Genomic DNA, 24,730 nt, shown 5'->3' with positions numbered 1-24,730 from the left:
GAGAATAGAAGCTCAGAACTGCTGGGAAGGATACTTTGTCATGCAAGAATCTACAACCTTCTTCCATGGTGAGAGGAAGAATTTGACAAGTTAATTTTTTTATATATATACATATATATATATTTTTTTTTTTTTTTTTTTTCCTTTTACCTAAGCACTTTTGGTGCTCAGATCATTCCTGCACTTTGAAGGTATAGGTGATTTTGACATTAACCTGATGCACAAATTTCATGGCATTCAGACATTGTCACTTTTTGTTTCAAACACATGGTGCAAGAGATGAAAAGGAGCATTTCCCTGAAGACCAAATGGTATGTCAAAAAAGACGATGTTTAGGTTCATTTCACGTATTAAAAGAACACCGAGTTCCAGATCTCTGATAACAGTACTGCCCATGTGTTCTTTAATAAACATGTGAGTCTGTGGGCTTGTGATGCGTGTGTCCTTTTATAATGCAGGTGTGAGAGCAGGGGCCACTCTTTCCCAGTCCTAAGAGTGGTACTGATAAGGATGCCACACATTCAACTCCTTACTTCCTTCTCACCACACTTACTTTCAATCTAACTGAATCTGGCTTGTACTTAATGAACCTACTAAAACTGCAATCTTGAAATTCATCAGTAGCATCCTAAGCAATGAATCCAAAAGAATACTACCAAGACATAATCCCTCTGTATCATCCCCATAGACTCCTCCCAGCTCCTTGAAACACTTCTTTTCCTAGACTTTCACTGCAATACTCTATTTTTTCTACTCTTTCTATGATTACCTTTTATGTTTCCTTTACTGAAACAGGTTGCTAATACTAGTTTATATTTACAGAGGTCAATAAACTTAATTTTATGTACGTATGTAGGGATGGATGGACCAATGGATCAATAGATCAATGGACTGATGGATCAATGGATCAATGGATGGGTAGTTGGATGAAACATGATATGACTTTGAACTGAGACACTAGGTTTTGTTCTCTGGTCGACTGTAGGGTGTGTTTATGTATGTGTGCATGCATGTGTGTACGAGTGCTTGTGTTTGATTATTTTTATTGTAATTCAGAATTCTGACCTTATATTTCCAGAAACTAGAGTATATAACAACTAGGGATTAAAATTCAGGAGCAAAATAAGTAAAAAAAGAAATAAATAAATCTGCAACCCTTGACTATCTGATTAAATACTAGAATCACATGCCTCTATTACTTCTCTGTTATATAGAATGCTGGGTGCAATTTTAAAAATAATATTCACTTAATAGAAAACACACACAAACATATATACATACATATTCATTATATATGTATATATACATTGAATGTCAACACTGCAATATTTTTACATCATAAAAGCATTTCCCAAACTATTTTCTACATATTCCACAAGGTTGATCCATTAGCTATTTGACAAATATTTCATGGGCTGAGCCCAGCACTATTCAAAGCATTAGGGATACAAAAGAGGAAAAAATAGTCTTTTATTTATTTCCTCCATAGGTCTTAAATTTATTTCCTCCATAGGTCTTAAATTTATTTCCTCCATAGGTCTCAAATTTGTTTGTATGACAAATTTTGTTGAGATAATTCCTAGAAATTTCATATTTTACAACTTCAGTGTAATTTTTTGTTCTTTTTAATGTTTATTACTGATAAAGCTATTTTTTTATAATGTTTATTTTGAAAACAGCCACTTTACCAAATGTTCTTAGCTTTAATATTTTTCCCATTGATTTGCTTTGCTTTGCTTGGGAGACATTAATGGATATTAATATCCTCTTTAAACAGCATTTGTAGATACTAAAAACTTGCAGTCAAATATACTCTCTCAGCTTACTGAGAAATATATTGTTCCTTATCTTTTCACTATTTTCCAGCAAATGAAACTATTCCTAAAGCAATATTTAAAAACTGGATATATTAGTTACTTCTATTCTTTCTCAGATATCTTTGGGTGGGAATTCAATACAAAACAGCTTTTCCTTCACTTTTTAGCACTCATTTTTTTTAAGTTTTCTAATTTTCTCTGTCCCTGCCTATGCACTACTTAAAAGTGCATATAAAGTACATTAATATTTTCTTATTCATAATAACTTAAGTGAGAAAGAACTTTTTAAGAATTGTCTTTTGGAGTCATCAAGGAAGTGCGGCCACAGAGGGAAGGTCATGTGAAGACACATTAATAGAGCAGCCATCTGCACACCAAAGAGAGAGGCCTCAGGTGGAACTATGCTGCTGACACCTTCATCTTGGACTTGCAGCCTCCAGAAGACCCCTCAAAACTGAATGCTGGGACTTCCCTGGTGGCACAGTGGTTAAGAATCTGCCTGCCAATGCAGGGGACACAGGTTTGAGCCCTGGTCGGGGAGGATGCCACATGCCGTGGACCAACTAAGCCTGTGCGCGACAACTACTGAAGTCCATGCGCCTAGAGCCCGTGCTCCACAACAAGAGAAGTCATCGCAATGAGAAACCCGCACACTGCAATGAAGAGTAGCCCCCGCTTGCCACAACTAGAGAAAGCCTGCGTGCAGCAACAAAGACCCAACACAGCCAAAAATAAATAAAATAAATTTTTAAAAAATTAAAAAAAAAAAAATTAAAAAAAAGAATGTTGTATGTAAAGTATAAACTAACAGAATATTTATTTATTGCATTTATATATTTTTTGAATTTTGTTTTAGTTATTTTTTATACAGTAGGTTCTTATCAGTTATCTATTTTATACACAACAGTGTATACACCTCAATCCCAATCTCTCAATTCATCCCACCCCCCCACCCCCACACACACTTCCCCCCTTGGTGTCCATACATTTGTTCTCTACATCTGTATCTCTATTACTGCCTTGCAAACCGGCTCATCTGTACCATTTTTCTAGATGCCACATATATGCTAACAGAATAAATAAATAAAGCAACTATACTCCAATAAAAATTTTAAAAAAATGCCAGCAATGTCTGACATGTAATAAGCACACAATAAATATTCCTTAAAAAAAAAAGAATTATCTTTTCCCTAGGCAAATTACACACTGAACTTATAAGACTAAGTTAGATAACTTAAGATGCCAAACAGATTACATCATTATAGTGTTTTATTTTAAACCTATAGTTTTTCATTAGTTGGCTTTACATTGAAGGTTTTTCTAGAGCTTATTAAAAGACTTTACTATTCTACTATAAGCATCATGAGCATACAATTTATACTATTAAAATACTGTTATATTTATGATTCATTATAGAATTTCCTGCTACTAAGTCCCAGTTTTATAAGATGACAGTAAAACATATAAATAGACACATACAACTTATTTACTGATGACAATGAAATTCTGTATTCACCATCTCTCTCCTACTTTCTTCTTATTCTACCTCTAACTAACCAGATTTGGTAATTAAGAGGGAGAGACATGATTAAAAAAGAGATATTTTTTCAGAGAAATCTGCTTTACCTACCTTATCTCTGATTTTTTATCAATATTCTTCCTGTACCCTCGGGTTTCTTATTTTCTTATAAGAATTGCATTCTGCCCTCAAAGCCATCAGCAACAACCTAGAAATTTTTTTAGGAATAGTAGGAACTTTGTTAGATCAGTCAGTCAAATGTCTGAAGACAGTTGACTCCTCCCCACCCCCCATTCCTGCCCAACCCATACAAGCACATCTACTTTCAATTCTAGGTCCCAAACACTTTATTAAAGAACATACTGCAGTAAGCAATTTGTCTATAAAATGACATATGTCACTGTGTTGAGGTATTAACTAGTAGGAAGAAAAATTCTGATTTCATTGAGATTTTGTCTAAAATTCACAGTCATTACCAGATTAAAGAAATATAATATTTTTTTTAATTTTTTATTTTTATTCATTTTTGGTTGCACTGGATCTTTGTTGCTGAGTGTGGGCTTTCTCTAGTTGCAGTGAGCAGGGGCTACTCTTTGTTGCGGTGCACAGGCTTCTCATTGCGGTGGCTTCTCTTGTTGCCGAGCACGGGCTCTAGGAGCGTGGGCTTCAGTAGTTGTGGCTCACAGGCTCTAGAGCGCAGGCTCAGTAGTTGTGGCACACGGGCTTAGTTGCTCCGCAGCATGTGGGATCTTCCTGGACCAGGCCTCGAACCCGTGTCCCCTGCATTGGCAGGCGGATTCTTAACCACTGTGGCACCAGGGAAGCCCAAGAAACATAATATTAACTAAATCAATTATTCAATTGCCTCTCTAGGACAACAAATAATTGACTTGACCTTTGCTTTGCTAAATTGACTGAATTTCTGTCTCCAGGACATTAAAAGAGCTCGTTGCAGTCAAAATTTCAGACTGAAGTTTGGGGCTAAAATATTTAAATGAACCATATAGTCTATACTCTTTTTGTTTTTCTCCTTGTCATTGTCTGAGAAAAGAGCTCAGACTAACAATTTGCATTTAGTTATCTAGGGTACAGTTTAAGAACCTTGAAAATTTCAAAACGATATTCACCTAAGTCTGTTTGGTCACATTTGAGTCACACCTTCAAAAAAAGTCAAAATTCATATCAAAAAAAATTTGTTTAATTTACTCTTCTTACATTCCACAGACCTCTCTTTTTAGCATTCTTTGACAAAGCTTTATATCTGTCTCAGGTTCATGTACATGCTTCTACATACAAAATATGTATAAATACTTATACCTAATGAGTTTAATTCATTAAAAAAAACACTCATTCACCAAATTAGCTCATTCTATTCTACTTGCATAACGACAACAGTAAACTGCATTCTCAATAATTATAATATGAATAACTAACATTAGTTGAGCTTCTTACACTCAGCTCATCAAAGCAACACTAGGAAGTGGGCCTGTTACCTTCATTTTACAGTAAGGGAACTAAGGCACAGAGAATTAAATATTTTTTCTTTATTAGTCTTCTTAGGCTACTATAACAAAATACCTTAGACTGCGGGGCTTAAACAGCAGAAATTTATTTTCTTACCGTTCTGGAAGCTAGAAGTCCAAGATCAAGGTTCCAGCTGCTTCAGTTTCAGGTAGGGCTTTCTTCTTGACTTGCAGATAGCTGCCTTCTTGCTGAATCCTAGACAGGTGGAGAGGGAAAGGGAACAACTCTCAGGTGTCTCTTATATAGACACTAAGCCTATTGGACCAAAGCCTCACCCATATGACCTCATTTAAACTTAATTACTCCTTTAGAGGTCCCATCTTCAAACATAGCCACACTGGGAATTAGGACTTCAGCATATGAATTTTGAGAAGACAAGAACATTCAGTCCTTAACATCCCCTAAGGTCCCACGGTTAACAAGTTGTAGAACCATGGCTGAAAACCCAGCAGACTCCAGAGCCTCAGCTCTTAACTATATTACCCGGTTTATATTGAGCTCCTTACAACTAAGCTTACACTGTGCATTAAAGAGATTAAAATTAATCATAGGTTTTTTTCCCCACAGGAAATATATATACATACTTACATATAGATGTATATTGATACGAAGGGAGTAGAAAAGAAAGCAGCCCCTATACTGGGCCCTACTCAGCTTCTTGTTCCTTAAAGTTAAGGAAGAAATTGAGGAAAAAACTTGTTTGGAAATTTCCAGGCGTCGTTTCTTTGTATGTTACAACGAGCGCAAAGTTTGCAGTGAGGTGTGAAGGCCCCTCACACCCTCAGTCGGCCTCATAACCATAGGCAGCCTGGGACTGTGTCCTGGAACCCTGGGCCGGAGAAAGCACCACTTTCATTCCTGCTTCTTGGGGTGCTGACGGCCACTTAGTGATAGAGAACACGCAGTCATAGCCACAAGGCCAGCAAGTCTGCGAAAACAGTGAGATGCTCTCCTGAAATCGTCCAGATGGCTCACCTCCACTCTGACACAGTCTGCGAAGAAACTAGAGGTAGAATACCTGCACGCGAGGTTTCGAGCTCCAGCTCGGGACCCAGCACTTCCGGCCACGCCTGCAGCCGCCAGAACAGCCTCTCTAGCCCCGCTGTCTCGCCTCCTCTCCGAACCGCCCAACCTCCAAGATAGAAAGTAAAACGTGCCAGTTTAAACATGACCGCATCTTGCTATTTCTTCTCCTTCTGAAACTGCACCTCACATAGGGACTTGAACCCACAATCTTCCAACTGAAACCACGCAACTTATCTCATGACTTAAGCTCAGATTCTTTATGGTTCGCTGCAGAAGGAATCCAGCGAGAAACAAAGTGATAAGTAAAAAGTAGATTAATATAGGATGCTTGTGAAGGATATACGTGGACAAACAAGAGGGCTCTGCCCCGGTAACTACGTGGGCTACAGTTTTATAATCAAAGGAAAAATGGGGGAGGGGGAGAAGACCACATGTGTCAGTTCTCAGGTGAGTCCCTGGGATGGGCTTCACGCAGAAAAGAATTCAAGAGGGAGCCATGGTAAAGTGAAAGCAGATTTATTTAGAGAGAGACACATTCCACAGACAGAGTGTGGGCCGTCTTAGAAGGCGAGGGTGGTCTGGTGCAGGGGTGGTAGTTTTTATGGGCTGGGTAATTTCATAGGCTGGTGAGTGAGAGGATTATTCCAACTATTATGGGGAAGAGGTGGGGATTTCCAGGAATTAGGCCACAGCCCACTTTTTGGCCAGCCTCGGAACTATCATGGCGCCTGTGTGTGTGTCGTTTAAGCTAATGTATTACAATGAATGCATAATGAGGCTCAAGGTCCACTGGAAGTTGAATCTTCCGCCACCTTGGGCCTAGTTGGTTCTAACCAGTTTATGTCATATCTTCAACGGCTATGTCATTCTTTTGATGGTTGTGCCCTGCTCTCTTCCCTCCTGTCTCATTTCCAGTTTTATTATACCGGGGAAGAGAATGTTCTGTTACAATTTTACCTAACTTAAAAACCTTCCCACTTTTTTCTGTCATAAATTCATAGATACTCTAAGATGTCACACTAAGTCCTCTTTGGCCCATATCACTGGATATGTGCCATAGATAATGCCAGATTGGGCGTTTCAGTTTTCAATGTGGTGAACATTGTATCACAGTTTCTCAAACTGAATGGAATCGTTATCATTGGCAACTGCATTTCTGTTCACAGAAGTGCATGATCGCTTTTATTTCTATCCATTCTCTCAGTCTTAAAAGCTTACCTATTTCTACAGTTAACACATACGTCAATTCTCTCATTTGTGCAAAGCATTTAACAACATATAAATAAGTTTGTTTCCTGTATCACTACTGAAAAACACTAACATTCAGTGATTGTAAGTCAAATTGCCCTTCTTGCTCTATAAATGGTATGGCCATCTTCATCTCCTTTCGTGATTTTGAGACACGTTCTCTAATATAACTGGAATCGACATTAATTCCACAAATAGAACTATCTCATGTAAAGCAGCTGAAATCCTAACATAATTATGAGATCATTTTATTAGATCCTATAAAAGCATATGGTTCTAGAGAAAGCAGTAGATTGGACCTCAGCAAGAAGAATTTAGAGTAAGTATGGTATTTCCTAATGGATGCTATTTTAAAATTTAAATTATAGAAATTATAAAGTGGCCTTTTATAGAAATGTTAAAAACGTTCCTTTTCCTTCGTACATAGCCATCTACATAGTGTGAACTCTGGGGTGTCAAAAGCAATACAGTATTAAAGAAATGTATCCCTAAAGTGGGCTGGCTTTCAGCCAACATGTGATTCCACCATTATTTGTACTTATAGTAAACACATATTTGGTCTTTCTCTTAAGTTCCTAACACAGACATTCTAAAATCCTTGGAATTTCCTGAGTGATAGTGGTAATAGCAACACCTTTTGTTATTTGTAACAAGCTGCTTTCAACTATACCTGAGTGTATGTTAATGAGGTGACTCTTGCTGGGTTCCTAGGTAGCTTCAGGATGGGGGATGGTTGCCAGAGGAACCAATCACATGATCAGAGGACTGGAACTTTCAGCCCTCCCCTCAGACCTCTGGGGCTGGAGATTGGGTTCAATCACCAATGGTCAATAATTTAATCAATCATTCCTATGTAATGGGAACACCATAAAAACTCCTAAATGATGAGGTTCAGAGAACTACCAGGTTGGTGAACACATCCAGATGTTGGGATGGTGTTGCACAGTGAGATGGCAGGGAAACTTTATGCCCCTTCCCCTATAACTTGCCCTATGCATCTCTTCCATTTGCCTGTGAAACCAAGTTCCACTAAAACTGAGTTCCCCTGATGAGTTTATGATAAACCTCTCTGTCCAAAACTTTTCCTTTTCTTGTCCCACCTCTGTTACCCTCAGGATTGAATAGTATCAAAGAAAAGCAGGGATTGAAACAGAGCAGGGATCTGTGGGCCCTCCCAGGTACAAAAGCACCTCCGTGTCCCCTGTTTATTGTTTGTAGAAAAAGGCTTTCGTCTTCTAGGCCTTCCCTGAGTTCCAAAGAGCAGACTCAAGCAGTTACTAATTAGAGAAGTGAGGGAACACAGAAACAAAGGGAAAGCAGTTAAGCAACAAAAGTGATAATAACTTAAACAATTGTTCATCCATAAAACAGAGTGCTGGATCCTCCTTAAGAGATATACATAATAATTTGATGCATATCTGTGAGTTGTTCTGCAGAAACCAAGACTCCCCCCCCCCAATCTGGGTGGAGGACGGTACCTCTGTGCTGACCACAGGCATGTAGACTCCAAACTGGTTTGAACCAAAAGGTTGATGATGAAGATCATCAAAACATCACCCTGTTACCTGAACACCAACCAAATCAGAAGAAAGTCCACAAGCTGCAAACCTCACCCCCAAATGTTGTCTTTAGAAACCCTTCCCTGAAAGCCACCAGGCAGTTCGGGTCTTTTGAGCGTGGGCTGCTCGTTCTGCTTGCTTGGCACCCTGAAATAAATGCTATTCTTTCCTTTCACTACAACTGGTGTCAGTAGGTTGGCTTTGCTGCGGATAGGAGAGTGGACACAAGTTAGGTTTGGTAACAACTCTTCCTGAGTTGTATCCTTTATAATAAAACAGTTACAGAAAGTAAACTGTTTTCCTGAGTTCTATGAGCCAGTCTAGCCAATTATTGAACTGGGGGGGGGGGTGGAAACCCCAATTTGCAGCCAAGTTGGACAGAATGTGTGTAACCTGGGGACCCAATATTTATGTTGGCATCTAAAGTGAGGACATTCTTGTGGGTCTGAGCCCTTAAATCTGTGGACTCTGGTGCTAAATCCAAGGAGTTACTACCAGAACTGAATTGCATTGTAGGACATAGTTGGTGTCCAGAGAACCAGAGACTTGGCTTCGATGTTGGAAAATACCACAGAACCCTTTAAACATGTTTTGAAGACATATATCATGTAATTGGGTTGAAGGACCATTATAGCCATGCCAGTCGGGGCCAGCCTGGTCTAGGCCACCATCACCTCTCAACACTCTGCTTTCTCAACAGTCCCTTCTCCCCAGAGCAGCAAAAGTGATCGTTTAAAATCATGAATCACCTGCTCAAAATTCTCTCTCCATGATACTGAGAACACAGTGACCACCTTACCACAGCATAAAAGAGCAGACATTCTCTACATCTTTAAACTGGTTCTCTTTAGCTCCCTTCCTTTCTCCTCCTCTTTAACCACACTGGACTCTTGTTTTCCCACCACAAATTCCTCCTCAGTGTCTTCATACTTACTGTTCTTTCAGCCTGGAAGTTTCCTGCTCAGATTGACTCCCTCCTCATGTCAAAGTCTTTCAGGACTTTGCTCAAGTATCACACGAGAGAGCCCTTTCCTGATCACTGCTATGAAAACAATACCCCTCCATCGACACATCTCCTGTTCTTGTAATGAAGATATAAGATTTGTAATGAAGATATAAGATACAAAATAGTCTCTACCGTGCCTCCAACTAGGACACAAGCTCTACGCTTGCAGGCACTTTGTTTTGTCCTCTACCACCCCTCCAACTCCTGGACAGAACCCATTACACACCTGAATGAGTGAATGTTACTTGACAATGATATCAGGCAAGAGTGAAGGTAGGCTGTTTCATTGCCCCTTTTTCATACATTTAGACCTACTAGAAGTTACATGAACAGTAACAATGTATTACAAGACATAAGCTGGTTGTCTCACTGGGGAGCATCTGCACACCACCTGAATTTGTTATTGTTAAGGTTAAAATTCTAGGCTCTACCCCAGGCAGAAAAATAAGAACTTCTGCAAAGGAGGTCTGGGAAACCACATTTTAACAAACTTCAGTAAAAATCTGACAAACAGAAACACCAATTAAATAGAGTTGGGAGGCCAGAGGGGGATCTCTCATGTTCTGCAATGACAGCAGAGCCCAACAAGAAGAAAAGAGATGCCTCTTCTTTCCTGGCAAGGACTCAGCCAATGGAAAGCCATGGACTCTGTTTCCTGTACCCCTCCCAACTTACTTTTTATCTCTATAAAAGTGTTCTCCATCCCTTGCCTACAGGGACTTACAGGTGGATGACCATGGTTGCAGAGTCCAAATTGCAATTCTCTGCTGATCGTGAATAAACCCATCTTTGCTGGAGAAATGTCTGGCAGTCTATTTGTGTCAGGTCAACACTTCCTTGGAGATTGCTTGAAACTGCTGTCTTGGAGAATACGTTTCAAAAGTAAGGCTTTTTCAAGGCTCACTATGACCTAGTCTTAAACCTCATCTCCATTTTCTTCTCTCAGGGCACACTCTTTGCTAAGTTCCTACAAAACCAACTCCATGATTTCCCCTGAAGAAATCCTGCCACACAACCTTCACTTAGCTCCTTCATTCATTTCAGAAGTTACGCCTCAAGAATTTTCCAGACCCCATAAGTACCTATTGAAATATGTTATTTATGTAGATCTACCTCCTTGATTCAATAGTAAGTTCCTAGAAGAGTAGAGACAGCTTTACTCACCAGTTAATAATTTTGTTTTTATTGCTTTTTTTTTTTTTTTTTTTTTTTTTTTTTGCGGTACGTGGGCCTCTCACTGTTGGGGCCTCTGCCATTGCGGAGCACAGGCTCCGGACGCGCATGCTCAGTGGCCATGGCTCACGGGCCCAGCCGCTCTGCGGCACGTGGGATTTTCCCAGACCGGGGCACGAAACTGTGTCCCCTGCATCGGCAGTCAGACTCTCACCCACTGCGCCACCAGGGAAGCCCTGTTTTTATTGCTTTTAAAAAAATAAAATATGCAGGTTAGAAATTTATTCAATAAATATATGCTGAGTTAAAATTTATCTAGGCTATTCTTTTAGGGTTTTAAGATTTTTATTAGCACAATCCTGATACCAGCTAATATGAAACAAATATGAGAAGGTGATGTTGAGAGTCAGGCACTCTGGCTTATAAATTCTTCTCTATGCCTGAGTAGGTGTCCTTAGGCAAGTCATTTAACATTTCCATGCCATAGCTTATTGTTTTATCATTCAGAGATACTAGTTCCTGACCAATTCATAGTAATCTCCTTAGGATAAAATTAAATAAGAATGTGGAAGTGCTTCAAAAATATTAGAGAGGACTGTACAAATGAAAGTTATCACTACTTTAGTTAATTTCACCTACAGTTTAAAAAAATAATCATCCCTGATGATGGAAGGTAATAGTCATGCTACTTGACTGCAAATATCTGAAATCCACTCTCATTAAACATAAAACAAATTTATGGAAAGGATAATAGAGAGTTCACAGAAACACTGGAAAGATATAAAGGATGAGAAGAAATAAAGGAAACCAAGGTGTAGCCGAGATAGCACACAGGAGCGGTCTGGATGGATGCTGGCATCTCTAACACCAATTTAGCAGTGGACACTTGCCCCTGAAAATTCACTGTGACAACTCTATAAGTAAACTCAACTCCCTTATTTTTGAATGATTCCCTTAATATTAAATGTTCATAGTGTCTACCTAGCCAAGCCTGTGATACTTGCTTATACTTTAGCTTCCAGGAAGTCAAAGAATTATGTACCTCTTTCACTTCTATAGTGAGAGGTAGGGCCCTGCTTACCACCACTGTTAGAGCTATCCCATAGTACGAAAGATGTTTGGATCCTTGGATGATGAGTAGCCGAAAACAATCCACGCTCATATGAGGCTCATTTTCCCTACAGGAAACTTTGAAATCATGTGAAATGTTCTACTTTGCTTGAAATAATTAGAACTCATTATTGAACTTTACCTATCAGGTACCCAATAAATTTACCTGAATGGAAATAATGGAAATATGTTTCAAAATAAAAGAGTAAATCTAAAAAATCTGATTACAGCAGCATGACAGACCAAGTTATTATGCAGATTGATAGCCAGTACTATGTGGAGAAGTAATTTTAAATAACATAAAATCTAGAAATGTATAATGAATAAACCTCCAACTGTATCAGAAATCAAATTAAAAACTTTTTTTTCACAATTGGAAGCTTGGTTTAAATCCCTGTACCAAACTGGCAATTTTATTTACCTTAAATGTAAGAGGGAGAAATATAAAAGAAGAAATTAGCAATATTGAAAGACTATATCAGCATAAAATCATTTATGCTTTCTTTCAAATTTATGTATTATCTATTCTATAGAGCAAGACATTCAATTTTCTGTATTTTTATAAGAGGAACCAAATGATTTAAATGGCTTTATATGAACCTGGAAAAAAATTTTAAAGCCCTTTATTATATATGGGCATGGCCTAGATTGTTTTTTTCCAGAGTCTTTGAAACTGTAGGAGAGTATAAGCTGTCATGTCTTCATTGCAGTGCTGAGGCACAGTTTCAGTATTTGTGAATACAGGAATAGGAAAGGTGCCACATCACCCAACATTGAGCTAGTAAGTAAGCTTAGACGCACAGATACCCAAGAATCTGCATCTTCCTCAAAAGAATTTCTCTCTTTTTAAGAAGTTCCCCATGTGAAAAGTGAAACTTTTCTTCCCGTTCAGACAACTCAGGTTTACTTGCTTTCAAAGGAGTAAAAAGTGAAAATATTCAGTCTTTGAAAAAATCTGCTAACGCAAACCATTGCAAAGTTTTATAAGTATTATCGCTCTCACTTTTTCCCTGAAGAGATTCAACACAATTATTGCCAGAATTTGCCCTAGATTTTTTAGTCAGCTGCTGCAAGAGAAAAATAATACTGCCAATGGAGTTAATTAAAACTTGTGTTCATAAACTACAGCAGAGTGAAACAAAAAATGGCCAATAGTTTTCAAATATTTCTCACTGGCCACAATTACATTTATTTTTAAACATAGGTAACCCCAAGTGACACCGTCCATAATTTTCATGGTGACTTCTCTTTCCAAGAAAATCAGTTAACTTACTTCCTGATGTTTCACAGTATGTCAATCCAGACAGCCTATGAGATGAGCTTTCTAAGTTAGGACCTAATAACGCCTCCTTAAATGATAACATATTTCTACATATATTGTATTTCCCCTCAATTTCCTTTTATTAATTTGAGAGAGAGAATTCTGTTTTATTTCTCCTTTTTTCTCTTTCCTACTTTTTTCTCACCGTCTTATTCTGCTAGGGCTGCCATGACAAAATATCAATACCTGGGTGGCTTAAACAACAAACATTTACTTTCTCACAGTTCTAGAGGCCACAAGTCCAAGATCAAGGCACCATCAGGGCTGGTTTATGGCGAGAACTCTCTTCTTGGATTGCAAACCTTCTCACTGTGTCCTCACATGGCCTTTCTCCTGTGCAAGAGGAGAGAGAAAGAAAGTGAGCTTGAGTGTTATTTCCTCTTCTTCCAAGGGACCAAATTCTATCAGATTAGGGTCCTATCCTTAGAACCTCAGTTAGCCTTATTTGCCTCCTTAAAGGCGCTCTCTCCAAATACAGTCACATTAAGAGTTAGGGCTTCCACATATGAACTTTGAGGAGACACAAATCAACCTGTAAACACTCACGTCTTAGGTTTAGTTGAAATTCTAGAAATAAGTTTTCCGCATAATAAGAACCTCAAACAAGTCACATCTCAGCTTAAAAGTGTTCCTTTTATGAAAGACTTCAGCAGAAACCCAATAATATCACAGAATTTTGTGTTACTTATCACATATTGGAACATTAGAATTTTGAAAGTTAAAAAAGTTACTTCCCAGTACTTGAGGTCATTTACAAGACCATCATTTCAGAAAGCTGAGTTCTCTCAATTCTGAGTACTCTTTTCCAATATTAAAGCAGCTGCTAATGTTCATAGTAGAAAGGCAAGAAAATAACATTGAATAAATCCTCAGGTATCTACAAAATTAAACTCAAATCCCTGTGCCCAAATTCAAGGCTGCCACAATTTTTAAAAATTTATTTTATTCAAGTATAGTTGATTTACAATGTTGTGTTAATTCCTGCTGTACAGCAAAGTGATTCAGTTTTATATATATATTTTTCATATTCTTTTCCATTATAGTTTATCACAGGTACTGAATATATTTTCCTGTACCATACAGTCGGACCTTGTCATTTATCTATTCTATTTATAATAATTTGCACCTGCTAATTTAAAACTCCTAATTCATCCCTTCCCCATCCCTTCTCCCCCTTGGCAATCACAGGTCTGTTCCCTATGTCTGTGAGACTATTTCTGTTTTGTAGATAGGTTCATATGTGTCATATTTTAGATTCCATATATAAGATATCATATGGTATTTCCATATATAAGATATCATATGGTATTTGTCTTTCTCTTTCTGACTTACTTCATTTAGTATGATAATCTCTAGGTCCATCCATGTTGCTGCAAAGGACATTATTTCATTCTTTTTTATGGCTGAGTAGTATTCCATTGTATATAATGTACCACATCCTCTTTACCCATTCATCTGTTGATGGACATTTAGGTTGTTTCCATGTCTTGGCTATTGTGAATATTGCTGCTATGAACATAGGGGTGCATGTGTCTTTTCGAATTATAGTTTTGTTTGGGTATATGCCTAGGAGTGGGATTGCTAGATCATATGGCAACTCTTTGAGGAAACTCCATACTGTTTTCCATAATGAAGGCTGCCTCAATTTTGACCTCCCACCCAGGGGAGTCAGCATCAGACATCCCAGGTTCAAATCCCAACCCCATTTATTTTTAGCTCTACAACCTTGGACAAGTTGCCTGACCTCCAGGTCTCCTTCTTGCCCCCTGCTTGCATTTCTCCCGTTAGCATCTCTCATTTCCAATCATGCCAGTACATACCTAATTCTTTACCTTTGCTCCTGTCACTTCCTTACCCAGAGTGCTTCCTCCCCTACTCTACCAGACTGTCATTCTTAAAGCACCAGCTAAAGCTACTCCATAGTCCTTGCTTAGTCCCAATTTTCTTTAAACAATCTCTAAACATTTATTACATATTTACCATAAATCTAGCTCTCTGATGTCTTCTCATCAGATTCTACTTATCTTGGTTCCTACCAGCCTGTGTTTCATGTGTGTATGCACCATCTCTCCAGTTAATTCATGGGCTCCACTCACTTTTTTTAATCACTCACAGCACCTAGCAGAGTATACAACACATAGTAAATACTCAGTAAATATCTCATTGTTCTGTATTATGTTCAGCTTATGTATCCAAATTATTTATGAATGTATTTTAACTACCCCCCCTCCCCACTCCCAGCTCCCAGCTTTCAGCTTTCAGAAAACAAGAATATTCTATTTTTGGATATCTAGCATAGTACCTTGGAAATAGCAGACTTCAAAAAAAACTGTGGAATGAAGATTTGCTCTCATTATTAGCACCTTTAAAGACAGGCTAAGGAGACCAAGGAAAATGAGAAAAGCTGACTAGTGAGTGGTGCCTTGTCCACTTTAAACTCTGTTCAAATTCACTTATTATGACTCAGTAGAGATAGGAGCAGTTCCTCTGTTGAGGAGAATGGAGAGGAAAGAACTAAGGGGACTGAGCAAAGGCTTCAAAGGAAGGTGGTGAGAAATCCTAGCACAGGCTCCTGGTTTCATGATTTTGAGTCCCCTAAAAGGAAAAGAAAGTAGACTACTCAGGGACTTCCCTGGTGGTCCTGTGGGTAAGACTCCGTGCTCCCAATGCAGGGGGCCTGGGTTCGATCCCTGGTCAAGGAAAGACATCCCGCATGCCTGCCGCAACTAAGAGCCTGCAAGCCACAACTAAGAGTCCACAAGCTGCAACTGAGAAGTCCACGTGCCACAACTAAGACCTGGCGCAGCCAAAGTAAATAAATAAATATTAAAAAAAATGTAGACCGCTCAATTGTGAAAAATCTCTAATGAGAACAGAATTGTAAATATTTTAAGGTAAATCATCACATTTAAATGACACTTTGCTAATAATGATTTTCTCACCAATAGGACCAAGCCTATTGTATTTTATCTTACAATTTAAAAATATGTTTATGTTTATATAAATATGCTTATGTTTCTCGTATGTATTAATTGATTCCTGGAATTTTCCATTATGTCCAAGTGGCTCTAAGAGGTCTAAAAGAACCATGATCCCCATCTTTAAATATAATTAGTTAATTGCCAAGTGAGCTGAAATATGAATTTTCTAGGCATTGTGTTGTCCTATGAATGGCAAATTCAAGTAGAAAGAGGTACTTAGAAGGATGTCCTCAAGGATGATTTTTTTTTTAATGTGCCCAAATTCTATATGGGGGAAAAATTACCACAGTCAGCCCTAGTCTAGCACTATTTTAGCAAATACTCCTAGCCATCTATGAGGCTAATATTTAAATACTAGCCATGGATCTAGTCACAGAGTTGATAGCCAGCTTTAAGCATAAGCAGTGTGGAAAGGCCAGAGTACACATCTATAAAATTGTCATCATAGCTGGCTTGTGAGTACTCCAGCCTCTCAGCCCATTCCTCTTTATTTCCCCGAACTTTATGATATTTTTTCCTCCTTCCATCTAGTGTATTCTTGCTCTCTTTACTCTTCTTCCTTCCATCAGAAACTGCTCTTGGGAAAACTTTTTTTTTATACCCTAGTATGAACTTGAATCAAAATGCCCCCTGCCCCAGAGACATTTATATTTCACTGTCTTTTCTCATTATAGAAGAAAAAGTTATCCCATATGAAATTAATTTCATTGCATCTTACCAGGGATGAGATGGTGGTATTTTCTTCACACTAAGTAAGTAAATATGCATGTTAAGGCTTCAGAAGAAAATAGGTATCCTTTCAAACACCTTTTGCTATGAAAATATGTATCTCAACCCTCTTCCTCAATGAAATCCTTCTAGAAAGCTTTAATCTGCTGAGGTCTCTCAGCACACAAAGATTCAGATAGATTCTGAAAGAACAGAGTACTTTTAATAAAAATGGAAAGTGTAATCCCTGGATCTGGTCTTGTATTTCTCTGGGTCAGTGAAGCTCCCAAGTATCAAGTGCTTTGCTGAAACACTAATACCAGCAGGAAAAGTTAAGAAACCTTCTCAGGTCATTAAAACTTTTAGGAGGCCTGGAGGCATTTTTCACCTCATCTCTGAGACTACACTAAAGTCTCCTTTCTTAAATGCAGTCCTCAAAATGCAAAGAAAACGTCAAATATATAAAATTCCCTTCGCAGCATATCACTGGACTATTAGGTCTCATAGACTGTCTGGATGTTTCACTTTTCAATGTGATGATCACTGCTTCCTAGAAAATACATAATTAGGTTTCATACCCTCTTGGAGAGAGAATGCAAGGGAGACTTTGAAAAAAAAAAAAACAACAGATTTGTTTTCCCTTAGTTTATTTTGGTTAATTTTTTTAGTCGATGTCAAGATCAAACTATACCTGGAAAGAAAAAAGTTAGGCATATTAAATGTCTGCCGACTCTTCAAGTACAAGAAATTTATGAATAAGCCTGGTTTAGAGCCAAATGAATTAAGTGTTGTGAACATCAGTTTAAGCCACTGCAATTTTATAATTTCATCACTTTGCACAAGGATTCATCATGCCTCTCTAGCCTTAATCACAAGTTCAACTGTGAAAAGCAAGATACAAATCCAGAGGCTGTTAATAATGTAAGACAGCATGTAACAAAACATTTCTGTAGCAACACGCAAACATCTGTGTCGTCTTGAATGTACACACACACACACACACACACACACACATACATACACACACAAATATGTATAAACAGCCTTATATAAGGTCACAATGATGAGACTTTTGTAAATAAAAAGAAACATGAAAAAATGCATTCTTTGTCTAAGTACCTGAAGAGCATATAAGACATTAAACAAACCTGGCTTTCCTCCCTGCACATTTTACAGATGCAAGTGCTGTTTCAGTGCAAATCCTTTAAAAAGCCAGTTCAGAGTAAGGACCTCTGTATCCTAAAGATAAGAGTATAAATAATCTCTCAGAAAACAATACAGTGCACTCAAATCTGTCAAGCTTACGGCACACAGAGTTGTGCAAATGTGATTACCTTTCAGCTTCTCCATTGAGAAATGCCTGGAGGTGTACTGGCTTATAATTTCAGCCTGGAAAATGGCGCCATCTACTTCTAATAGAGGAATATAGTTTCCACAGGAATATAGTTTCTATATAGAGGAAAAAGATTTTCAACACTTGAGAGTCTGATGAGGTGGTGTTGTTTTTTTCCAGTTAGTTTCACAGTAACTTACATTCAAAAGCATAACATGTTTAAAGTGAAATATTATATAATATTATCAAAAGCTATATACATAATTCTATTTCTACAGAATTCTAATTTTCTATTATAGAAACTAAAGGGCTTATTAAATTAATTGGACCAATAAAATATAGTTTCTTATTCTTACCATCTGACTTAAGTCATTATTTAAAGGTGTAGTTTCCTAGAGCCATTTCATATCACTGCTATAGAGAGGAATGTGGTTTAGAATTTAGAAAGTGTCCTGGCAAAATGCATACCAAGAATGAACTCAGATTTGAAAGTAAATTTATTTACAACATAGAAGTCATATAAATTACTTGAGAACAGTCATCCTCATAATCAGAGTAGACTATTTTGTATTTTAGTGCACATGTGAGTGGTAGCAGAAGATTTTCTTCCACAGCAAAAATACTTCCCTTATGTCTCATGCACTCACTCATTTATATTCATTCAACTTAACATTTATTGAACCCCATAATTTTGCTAGGTGTCTACTAGAGAAAAAGTGACATAAAAATCACAATATAAATTGATGAGTTTGATAATAACAAAATGTGTGGAGATGTTATGGAGAAGAGAGAATGATTTAACCTGCTCAGGTTGGGAATAGAGGGAATAGAGAAAAAACATCAGAGGGGCTATTTAAGATGGATTATGAAAGATGAGTAAGCATTTTCCAGTTAGAAAAGAAAAAGAAAGTATTATAGGTGTAGACAACAGCAATATGCAGACCAAAACACAGGGAGCTCTGGAAAGAGCAACATTGTGAATTTGAATACATTGACTGCAGGGCAAAGGATAAGGTTAGAAAGATAGTTGATACCAGATTGGGGAGACCTTTGTATACCATGATAAGGAGTTTTCTCTGTATCCACTGGGGGAACAGGGAACTGTCAGGAACTTGTTTATAGATGAATAATGATAAGATCTTTATTTGAATGTCATGGACTGGACCCCACTGATATTGCAGTAGAAGGACTTGGTCATTGTGATTATCTGACTGAATAGCAGGAGAACCATAAACAAAGCAGGAGGAAAACGTAGACTATGAATCTGGAGGCAAGTGATAAGGCTGAAATAGTAAGACTATACAACATTTCGTAACTTCATAGAGAATATTAAGAAAAGTTTAAATGAAAGGTGATTCTAAGGTTTCTAAAAGGAATAGGAAGATGAATATGCTATTAACTGAGACGGAAGGTAGAAGAGATTATTGAGTGTGATAAAATTCTGCCTACAATTTTTAACCTATAGTGTTTATGGTATTTCTGAAAGGACTTTGAGGCACTTGGATAAACCAGTCCACAGGAAGGGATCACATATTTACTGAATTTAATTATTTTCTGGCAGGCAAGCTGAGCTAATGGAGAGCCCTGGCTGATAGAGAGTCAACAGGTGGGGAATGGCTAAAAGGCCATATAAATGAATATATATATATATATGAAAAGATACTCAATATTACTAATCATTAGGGCCATGCAAATCAAAGCCACAATGAGATACCATCTCACAGCAGTTATCGAAACAATAAAAGGTAAATGTTGGCAAACATGTAAAGAAATTAGAAACGTTTTTATGTTTAACAGCTATTTTTATTGTGAATTATCTGTTTATATCTTCTTCCTAATCTCTACTACATTTTTTCCCCTTCTAATTTTAAAAGTTTATTATGAATTAGGGCTATTAACCCTTTATATATGATATACCTTGAAAATATTTTCTCCAAATTTATCAAATGTTTTTGATTTTACTTATGATGTTTTCATGCATTTGAAAAAATTTTGTATAGTCAAATTTATCAAGGTGTTTTTTTTTTCTTATTGCCTCTGATTTTACAATTGTTGGACCCCTAGTAGCTACTCTGTTGGACAGAAGTCAGGGTACCTGACAGCTTGACCAAAATTATGAGGTAGAGAAGGAGCAGGTACCCAACTGAAAATATATTAGGCAAAGAGGAGCAGCAAATATCTATTACAGAAAAATCTCAGACTGCAGAGCTCCAGCTCCTCTCTTCCTTTCCTAATCCACACGTGTTCTAGTCCCCTGTGCTTATTTCATTTTTCACAAGTGAAGATTTCTAAGACCAACCTCCCATTTGAGCCAAATGGCAGCACAGTATTTACGCAGCTGTGCAAAGAGATTCATCAGTCCCTAGAGCAAAAGTTCAAAGGGGAACAAAACCAACCCAGAATTTATGTTGATGGTTTTATTACTTGAAGTGCTACAAAAACAAGCAGCCAGTGAAACCAGCACTTTGGTTCTTTTTTCACTACCCATGAACTGAACATGTTCTCAATTCTGAGTCATCCAGGCCCCATTTTCTTGTCCTTGGCACAACTTTTATGATCTCAAAATTGCCTCCAGGGGAGAAATGGCACAACATCAATTTGATATCTGAAAGTTGACGGAGATACTAGACTTGTAATGGCTAATGCATTCTGAAAAGTGAAATACTGTGTGTGTGAACACCCTGACCTTTCAGTATTTAGACTTGTTGGCATTTATTTTCTCTCTTCATCTCTAGACAGTAAGGCCATAAACAAAAAATGAGGAATGAGTGTTCAATAAAGCAAAGCGATAAGAAGACATTTAATAGAAAATTCAAAGCTTATAATCAACAACATTCCCATTACAGTAAATGGAAGTAGGAATTACTCCCTTGGTGATTTCATCCAGTCTAATTACTTGAAATACCATCTAGATTAGCACTGTACCTCAGAACTTTCTTCTATGGTGGAAGTATTCTGTATGTGTACTACCTAATACAGTTTGCTTTTTTTTTCCTTGCCTCTTTTTAAATATCATAAAAAGAAAAATTAGGCTGCAGTATATGAATTTTTAGTACAAAATTTAGATAAGACGATATTTTTCTTTGTTCATATATTTTTTCATTTTGTCATAACTTAAATACCAAAATTATTCATGAAAGTTCAATATTCTTCATTTAATCGAATGGAATTTTGTATCATTTTTATTCTGTTTTTTCACCATTGATACCAATCAACATATGTCTCTACTTTGCATTCAGAAAGAAGAAAGAGGGCTTCCCTGGTGGCGCAGTGGTTGGGAGTCCGCCTGCCAATGCAGGGGACATGGGTTCGTGCCCCGGTCCGGGAAGATCCCACATGCTGCGGAGCGGCTGGGCCCGTGAGCCATGGCCGCTGAGCCTGCGCGTCCGGAGCCTGTGCTCCGCAACGGGAGAGGCCACAACAGTGAGAGGCCCGTGTACCACCAAAAAAAAAAAAAAGAACGGAGCTCAAGAATAAAATGAATTAAATAAATACAATTTTTCAAAAGAAAGGAAAACTAACAATCATTAAGCACCTAATCCATGCCTGATGTGTGTGCATATGTGTATGTTTGTGTATGTATTCTATAACTCTTCTAATAATCCCATGAGGTAAATACGTTTATCTCTATTGTATAGATTACAATATTGATGTTCAGTAATAATAACTAGCTTCCCAAAAGTCAGAGAGCAAATAAGCAGCAAAACTAGCACTTTAACCCAATTTCTCTGATTCCAAAATGATGCATCTAATTTGAAAGAGTGGAGAGTTTCTTTTTAAGTTTTATTGGTAATTATTTTGTCTCAGAGACAAATGATAGTGTCAGCCAGTATACTTACATTATCATTTTAAGGGAGGATAATGTAATTCTGTATTCATTAGTAACTACCAACAGCTAAATTATGCTAGTTCCCAACTGTATTACACATTTACAGGTGCTGCATGCCACCTCCCACCCCCCTGATTTCAGTATGGCTTTAGTGGACAGTTTCATGCACAGTGCCTGTGTCTCACCTCAAACACAAGCTGCAGCATCTCTGATTTTTCTGGTTCAGGGAGAAGCTGGGAACACAGCTTAAATTGTACATAAGCATAGCCCAGAATTATGGGTAGTTACCCCAAGGTCAACTCTGGACTGAGGGTAGTGTGAGTCAGGGGAATCAGACTGACCCCACATAGATTAAGCTCCATTTGCCCATGTAGGTAACTAACCCTTTTTAGCTTTTCTCCTTGCCCTGCTTCATTCTCCTCACTCTCTCATTTCTGCTTCCCAGAAGCAGAAATGATCTTCTCCCAAATAGGTCACTTGCATCCAAATCCTTATTTCAGTCTATGCCTTCAGGGAGAAGCAAACTAAGACATAAATGATGTTAAGGATTTTATAATAAGAAATATCAAATCAGGCAAAACATTAAGCCCCTCACGTAGCAATCTTAGGACTTTGTGAGTCACTAAGATGAAGCACGTACCCTCTTATGTGACACACCTAGGGAAGACGATCCATTCAAAAGCAAACACTGACACTTTATCATTGTAAATAATATTTTGGACAACAATATTTTGGATTTAACACCAAAAGCAAAGGCAACAAAAGCAAAAGTAAACAAGTGTGATTACGTCAAACTCAAAAGCTTCTGCACAGCCAAGGAAACCATCAACAAAATGAAAAGGCAACCTATTGAATGGGAGAAAATATTTGCAAATCATATATCTGATAAGGAGGTAATATCCAAAATATATAAAGAACTCATACAACTCAATAGCAAAAAAGATTCTGATTAAAAATTGGGCAGAGGACCTGAATAGACATTTTTCCAAAGAAGACATACAGATGGCCAACAGGTACAAGAAAAGATACTCAATATCACTAATCATCAAGGAAATGAAAATAAAAACTATGAGATCACCTCACATCTTTTGGAATGGCTATTATCAAAAAGACAAGAGATAAAAAGTGTTGGTGAAGATGTAGAGAAAAGGGAACATTTGTGCACTGTTGGTGGGAATATAAATTGACGCAGCCACTGTGGAAAAAGTATAGTGGTTCCTCAAAAAATTTGAAGTATAACTACATATGATCCAGTAATTCCACTTCTGGGTCTATATCCAAAGAGAATGAAATCACTATCTTGAAAAGATATCTGCACCTCCATGTTCATTGCAGCATTGTTCACAATAGCCAAGACATGTTTTCAGGAAACAAGTGAAGTGTCCATCAGTGGATGAGTGGATAAAGAAAACATGATATATACATATATACCATGGAATATTTTTCAGCCATAAAAAAGAATAAAATTCTGCCATTTGTGACAACATCATTGAACCTTATGCATAATGGAGGGTACTGTGCTAAATGAAATAAATCAAACAGAAAAATACAAATACTGTATAACCTCACTTATGTGTAGAATCAAAAAAAAAAAAACTCGTAGACACAGAGCACGGATTGGTGGCTGCAGAGGTGGTGGGTAAGAGGTGGACAAAATGGGTGAAGTTTGTCAAAAGGTACCATCTAGTTATAAGATGAATAAGTTCTGGGCATGTAATGTACAGCATGATGACTATAATTAACAGTGCTGTTTTATATATTTGAAAGTTGCTAAGAGAGTAGATCTTAAACGTGCTGGTCCCAAGGAAAAAAATGTTTGTAACTATGTGAGGTTATGGATGTCAACTGAACTTACTGTAGTAATCATTTTGCAATATATACATATATCAAATAGTTATGTTGTACATCTCAAACTATAACAATGCTATATAGCAATTATATTTCAATAAACTGGATGGGAGGGAAGCAAACACTCTCTCTCATCTGGTCATAATTGGAGGCAGCTGTTGTCAGTATAATATATTCAACAGGTTTGGGTGGATCCTTGAGACCTGAGTCAACATCCTGAATCTACCAGAACAGACATCTTTGGTGAGAAAACCCTAGCTGTCATGGTCTAAGAGAAATCACCATCATCATATTTACATACAGCTAGATCCCTCCCAGAGGAGGCTTTCCATTCTTTCTGGTCTCAAATCCCAACTTTTCCAGAACTAGCTGTGTGATAGAAAACATGTGCTTTTACTCTCTGAGCCTGTTTCCTCGCCTAAATAATATTGAAAATAATTGAAGCCCCTTAATTTTGTAATGAGGATGAAATGATACACTTCAACCAGATACTTCTGACTTACCTTATACTTCCACTCCTTTTCAAGTCTTTATTGCTTCCATCTCCTGTCTGATCCCTTAATATTTTATTGTCCCAGGTTTCAGTTTTTTCTCTTCTTCTATTATGACTCCCTTGGTGATTTCATCCAGTCTAATTACTTGAGATACCATCTAGATTAACACTGTACATCAGAACTTTCTTCTACGGTGGAAATATTCTATATGTGCACTACCTAATACAACAACCA

General features: G+C 37.6%; 1 long non-coding RNA gene across 1 annotated transcript in view; it reads right to left on the bottom strand.

Annotated features, from left to right (window-relative positions):
- Positions 1-5,988, bottom strand: part of LOC132598240 (uncharacterized) — a 363,047-nt gene extending 357,059 nt beyond the window's left edge. The window contains exons 1-3 of the long non-coding RNA XR_009566235.1: positions 5,879-5,988; positions 4,957-5,055; positions 3,448-3,544 (exon numbers count right to left, since the gene is read on the bottom strand). This is a non-coding gene — a long non-coding RNA (uncharacterized lncRNA). The remainder of the gene's footprint in view (positions 1-3,447; positions 3,545-4,956; positions 5,056-5,878) is intronic.
- Positions 5,989-24,730: the final 18,742 nt, after the last annotated feature.

The sequence above is a fragment of the Globicephala melas genome, chromosome 12, assembly GCF_963455315.2.
Source record: "Globicephala melas chromosome 12, mGloMel1.2, whole genome shotgun sequence".
Lineage (NCBI taxonomy): Eukaryota > Metazoa > Chordata > Mammalia > Artiodactyla > Delphinidae > Globicephala > Globicephala melas.
This window is presented reverse-complemented; position numbering and strand designations above follow the sequence as displayed.